General features: G+C 38.7%; 1 protein-coding gene across 8 annotated transcripts in view; it reads left to right on the forward strand.

Moving 5' to 3' along the window:
- cacna1ea (calcium channel, voltage-dependent, R type, alpha 1E subunit a) overlaps window positions 1–6,716 on the forward strand; it is a 93,701-nt gene that overhangs the window by 2,495 nt on the left and 84,490 nt on the right. The window lies entirely within an intron of this gene.

Here is a 6,716-nt window from a genome sequence, read left to right on the forward strand (position 1 = left end):
GCTTGGTTTATACCTATCACCATTTCTAGCCACTGGGGGACCATAGGCAGGCTGGGGAACTCATATGCATAAACTCATAAAGGGAAATTTTCATGCCATGGGACCATGGGACCAGGTAAAATCAGTGATCATGATTTGTTTTGTGTAGTTTTGTGTAAAATGGGTCCATGTTTTGTGTATTTTTGTGTAGAATGGGTCCATGTTTCAACTATAACGTTTCCCCTCCGCCTTGTAGATGGATTTGGCAAAGTTTTAAATGTCAGTGGCCTCATTGCTATGTTTTACTTGCAGAAAACAATATTGCACAGCAATCACAGTGTGTGTGCAAGACATTCTTCCTAATATCCTATATATATATATATATACATAAAATGTCAGTCAGTCAGTTAGTTGCTGAGTTGGACATCTGTATCACCAAACATCTAAACATAATGGAAACTTTATGATGAAGTGATAATAACAACACAGGAACTTGGAAATCATCACATTTCCCCCTAGGACAATTTCTTACCTTTCAGCCCTTGCCTGTGAGGCTACTTTACCTTCCAGTGATTAGACAATAACAGTGTGATGGTCCTATTAGTAGTGTGGATCATTACTGATGTGATGTGTCAGTGGTGTTGTGTAATGGTCTTTCTTGGAAGGTCATCGCAGCAGTAGGATCCTGTGATGGTATACCCAGCTGCAGTCTGGTATACCCAGCTGCAAGCCTGACTGCCTTATAAACTATTGAAGAAATAGAGCTGACAAACTTATCTAACTCATAAATATCAGGAATTCAAAATTATACTATGTTGTTTGATAAGCCCTGCATCTTCACTGTCAAGTGTCACTGTCAAGGCTTCAAACTAATTGATCTATTCAAACTGAGGTCATTTAGTGTTCATGACATAGTACTTACAAAATGACAATATGAAACTTTCCTTCAAAGAAATTGGGTTGTTGTTGTAGAATAAAGAGACAGGTGACAGCAAATAATCATTAACTAAATACAGTGGTGTGAAAAAGTGTTTGCCCCCTTCCTCATTTCCTGTTCCTTTGCATGTTTGTCACACTTAAGTGTTTCGGAACATCAAACCAATTTAAACAAAGTCAAGGACAACACAAGTAACACAAATGCAATTTGTAAATAAGAGGTTATGATTAAAAGGTGAGTGTGAGAGTGTGAGCCCTGTGTGAAAAAGGGATTGCCCCCTAAACCTAATAATGGTTGGGCACCCTTAGCAGCAACACTGAACAAGGTTTGCGATAACGTGCAATGAGGCGTTTACAGCGTCCAGGGGGAATTTTGGCCACTCATCTTTGCAGAATGTGCCTAATTCAGTTACATTAGAGGTTTTCGAGCATGAACGGCCTTTTTAAGGTCATACCACAACATTTCATAGGATTCAGGCAGGACTTTGGCTAGGCCACTCCAAAGTCTTCATTTTGTTTTTCTTCAGCCATTCGGTGGTGGACTTGCTGGTGTGTTTAGGATCATTGTCCTGTGCAGAACCAAGATCGTTTCAGCTTGGTACACAAACAGATGGTCGGACATTCTCCTTCAGGATCTCTTGGTAGACAGCAGAATTCATAGTTCTTTTTATCACGGCAAGTCTTCCAGGTCCTGAAGCAGCAAAACAGCCCCGACCATCACACTACCACACCATATTTTCTTTTGGTATAATGTTCTTTTTATGAAATGCAGGGTTCCTTCTACGCCAGAATACTTGGACACACACCTTCCAAAGATTTCCCTTTTGTCTCATCGGTCCACAGAATGTTGTCCCAAAGTCTTGGGGATCATCAAGAGTGTTGTAGAGAAATTGAGACGAGCTTTGATGTTCTTTTTGCTCAGCAGTGGTTTTCTCCTTGGAACTCTGCCATGCAGGCCATTTTGCCCAGTCTTTTCCTGATGGTGGAGGCATGAACGCTGAACCTAACTGAGGCAAGTGAGGCCTGCAGTTCTTGGACGTTGTTGTGGTGTTTTTGTGACCTCTTGAGAGTCGTCACTGCGTTCTTGGGGTAATTTTGGGCGGCGGCCACTCCTGGGAAGGTTCACCACTGTTCCATGTCTTCGCCATTTGTGGATAATGGCTCTGACTGTGGTTCGCTGGATTCCCAAGCTTTGGAAATGGCTTTATAACCCTTTCCAGACTGATAGATCTCAATTACTTTCTTCTCTCATTGTTCCTGAATTTCTTTGGGTCTCGGCATGATGTGTAGCTTTTAAGGATCTTCTGGGTGGACCTTACTGTGTCAAGCAGCCCCTATTTAAGTGATGCCTTGATTGTGAACAAGTGTGGGCAATAATCAGGCCTGGGTGTGGCTAGAGAAATTGAACTCAGGTGTGGACAACCACAGTTATAGTATGTTTTAACAAGGGGGGCAATCACTTTTCACACAGGGCCATGATGGTTTGGATTTGTTTTCACCTTTAATATAAAACACCTTCATTACAATTGCATTTTGTGTTTACGTGTTGTCCTTGACTATTGTGTAAATTGGTTTGATGTTCCGAAACACTTAAGTGTGACAAACATGCAAAGGAAGGAAGAGAAGGGGGGGCAAACACTTTTTCACACCACTGTATACAATTACAGTGAATGGATGTATGAATGAATAGCAAGTACAGCACTACACTGTACAATGGGATTATTAAATAGATATATGAATATGAATGAAAACTTTATTAAAGTATGAAGAACATATGCTGGATGTGCAAAATAATGGCAAACATACATAACACAAAACGAAAAATGAATGTAAAGAATGTGAATTGGAAAATATGAAGAAGTGCATGTGAGAAATACCTTCAGAACATGTGTGCATTTCAGATAAAATGAAATGAAAATAGGAGAAGAAGGAAGGAATAAAAGGGAACTCACAGCCTACATACAGGATGAGCATAATGTGCATAGTATTTGCATTTACACGCCTACAGATGTGTTAAATCTACAAAGAAAATGTGTAGCTTATGGTAGAAAAAATGGCTATGTCATGAAATACATCATTTTTTTTCCAGATACAGAGGCAATGAAGTAATGATATAGAGACAATAATGGACGTGGCTGTGGGTGGAATAGACTGTGCTGGCAAGGTGTTGTTGAAGGTTTTTTGCTCATTGAGTTATTATCTTTTATCAGTTATTATTGTCTCAGTGGGGGATGTCCCATTGCATATACTCAACCGGAAAAAAAAGTTTCATAATTTATGGATGAAACAGTAGTTAAAGTAACAAAATGAGATTACGTTTGATAGTCACAGAGAGGATAATTCAAATGAGTACAGTACAGAATACAATAACATTGTTCTATTTCCTTCTTTACCTTGATCTTTTTAGCGAGGATAGCAATGGCAACGTTGGGCTGTCCATCAGTCCACCACTTCGGTCCAGACTGAAGTATCTTGTATTCTTATTCCTTGCCAAAAACCTTGGGGGCCACTGTTATCCATAACGCAACTTGATTGGCGTCAGTTTGGCCGGAAATTCAGACTCACTTCTTTCTAACGCCGCACCCCAGATTTTTTCATTTTAAAACTTGAAATCATCAGCCCCTAACCTTGCTGACTCAAGTAACATCGCTAGAGGTCATTTATCAGACTTCAAGCAGCTCCTTCTGTAGCCACAAAAGGCATCAAACAACTTTTTTCACATGTTTAGTAGTACCCTTCCAACACCTATAAACAGACTTCAATGTGTAAAATCCGTGGTGTTCCCTTTCAGATTTCCCTCTAGTGCATCCTCAAATTAATGGCAGTGCTAACACTGATGATAAACATTTTACCTGCTAGATATCAGCATTTACTGTGAGCATGTTAGCATGCTGACTTTAGCATTTAGCTCTGTTCTTTTGTTTGTTTCCTAAACCTTAATGCTACCTTCAGAAAAAAATATTACTTTTGCCTATCACACTCTGTACATTTGCATATTTGCTGCTTCCATTTGCTCACTGAAGTGCACCATAGTACGTGATATAAAGTTTTAAATTTAATATGTAGATGTTGGCACTGCCTAATGCACTCTGAATATAGAACAGTAATATGCAGTGGCTGTATTATGAGAGAGTCACGGCTCTAAATTAGTAGCTTGCTGAGCCAGAGAAAATTAGGCTTCTTATTGTGAGGATACTTACTCATTCATACAGTATTCTGTAGGTTACTACAGTATTTATTTTGTCAGTGTTCCTTACTCTTGGATGAGCTTTTTTTTCAGTTCAACTGGTCTTTGTTCTTCTGTTTGTACAAGGCAAACAAAGCTGTGAAATAACCAACAGCACACAGTGTTACAAAAATTATTGATTACTTGACACACTAGAGTCAAAGGTATACCTGCACCTTGCTATACACATGATGATTATTTTCAGCTGGCTCAAATTGCACACCAGATTTCTATTCCTGAATCGCATATTAGAGTAGGTTCAGGTGACATAACACTTCCTGACACATGTTTGGCCACTCACCAAGTTGACATCCAGGTTGAGGGGAGGAAGTGGTAAGATAATGTATGAAATCAGGCAGTTGTGTGGGCCATTGGGAACAGCAGGTGTAAGAAGGTTCCTCGCTTGCCTGAGCCTCTTCTTCACTCCTCATTAGTAATCTTGCGGACACCTGTCTGTCTTGTAGTTGACCTGTGGAGCTAAAAAGTCACCACTTAGCTGTGAGTAGCACAACTATTTCACGTAATGGCAGTCGAAAAGCTCAGTGACTATTCAACAACCAATCTCTTAAAAGCTAATTAGGAAAATGAGATCAAACCACAGTCAACTTTCTTGGCAGTTTGGTTTTTGTAATTGTGTGGAGCGCAGAGGAAGCAGATGAGTGTTGATGTTTTAGTCATTGCATATCAGTGTTAGAGCTCTGTGGTGAAGGTCTGTTTTTGGACCGGTGGCATGGGTGTGGTAATATTAATGTTCCTGATAATAGTCACATAAGGGAGTGGAATGAAACAAAGAAGTTTTCTAAGATGACAGCCTTTATCTTTGTTTAATTATATTACTTGCTCTTCTTCTTCATTCCTGGTCACAAGGCATTGTTTTCAATTGACAAAAGACAAAATACATCACATATTTGCTTCTGTCTTTTTTTTATCTCATTGTAGTGATCTCACTAGCAGATGGTTGATTGCCATAAACTAGTCATGAAGTGTGTCAGTATTGAAGATACTTTAGGGTATGTGGTACATAAACACAAAATAAATGGCCTCTATGTAAATACCACCATAGATGGGCCAAGTTTACTTGTTTGCTGATAAGATCTGGAGTGACTTAAAGAGAAGCCTTGTGCTTGTGGCAATTTACAATTGGTGTTTATTGCTGTATATATTTTCTTGCCAATGTGTGTCCGTTTTTAGTAGCTTTCATCTTCTGGAAGGTGTGAGAAGGTTCCTCCCCTGCCTGAGCCTCTTCATCACTCCTCATTAGTAACCTTGCAGACACCTGTCTGTCTTGTAGTCAACCTACGTAACTAAAAAGTCACCACCCAGCTATTTGTCATTTAACCCTTTACTAACCATTTTTGTCTAGATAAGATTTTGGTGTTTAAATGTTTGTACCAGCCTATTTTGTTACTATTGATCATAAATACAGTATGGCACCTTTCTGAGTCAATTTATTTAGTCTTTGTTGTATTTTGCTGTTTGTGTGATTATTGATTTTTCTGGGAGTAAAATACATCAGACACAACTGTCTCTACTAAAACACCCAGTTATATCAGTTGCAGTATATTTTGCTGGCATTCCTGTTCAGCCAGTTTTAATACACAATTTGCTAAATGGATTCAGTAAGCACTGGATCAATGGAAGTTCTCAAGTCTCCCATTTCTCAGACGTAGCTCCCCTGGCCAGGAACCACGATGGAATGAACAACTGTTTGGACAAATCATACAGCTATATTAATATCTATATAGTCTCACTCTATGGATCAGTTAGCTGTACTCCGTAATGCTGTGGAGAGAGGAAAGAAGGCAGGACTTTACAGCACCGTTTTCTGTCAGCTCATAATCATTGTCTCAATGCTCTCTGGTCTCCAAAGCAGCTGCATTGTCATTCTATACCATTAGTCCCCAAGAGAGCACAACATTCAAGGTGTCAGAGGTAATAGACATGGTTAATTAGAAACTATAGAAACCTCAGATGTGTCTTAAAAAGAAAACCTGTGAATATAGGCTTTTAAAAAAATAATTTATGATTAATTGATTAATGGCAGAATAGGTCATTTCAATTACAAAGGACCCGAAGTCCAGTAATTTGATTGTTTGAAGTCCTTTTTTTCATGTAGTCGAGTTTCACTATTCCAATTAATTAGTTTATTTTCCAATTTCTATGTGTAAAAAAATAGTGTATGCATTTTAATAGAGTTGTCAGAAAGGTGGACTAGTGGTCCTGTTGCTGCACTGTGGTTCAAAAACAACTCTTTGCTTCATGACTTCTCTAGGCATTGAACCTGTTGCTTGTTGTGGTTGTACCCACCACTGTCTGACTGTCTCATTGTTTCTCTCTAATTAGTATGCCTATTATAAATGAAATTAGCTCAGAAAAGTGTTGGAAAAAGCATCAAAGTATGATGTTTTCCCGCTAAGTGAGACTTGGAGCTTAATTGCTTCACTGTTGGTGGCTTTTCCAAACTTGTTTTACTAATTATAATGTAGAATCATACATTTGTAAATTAAACAAAACAAAAATGTGTTTTGTGTTGCTAAAGTGAGTAAACTATTTTTTTTTTTTTTTTTCCTTTTGG

This window comes from Etheostoma spectabile, chromosome 9 (assembly GCF_008692095.1).
Source record: "Etheostoma spectabile isolate EspeVRDwgs_2016 chromosome 9, UIUC_Espe_1.0, whole genome shotgun sequence".
Classification (NCBI taxonomy): Eukaryota; Metazoa; Chordata; class Actinopteri; order Perciformes; family Percidae; genus Etheostoma; species Etheostoma spectabile.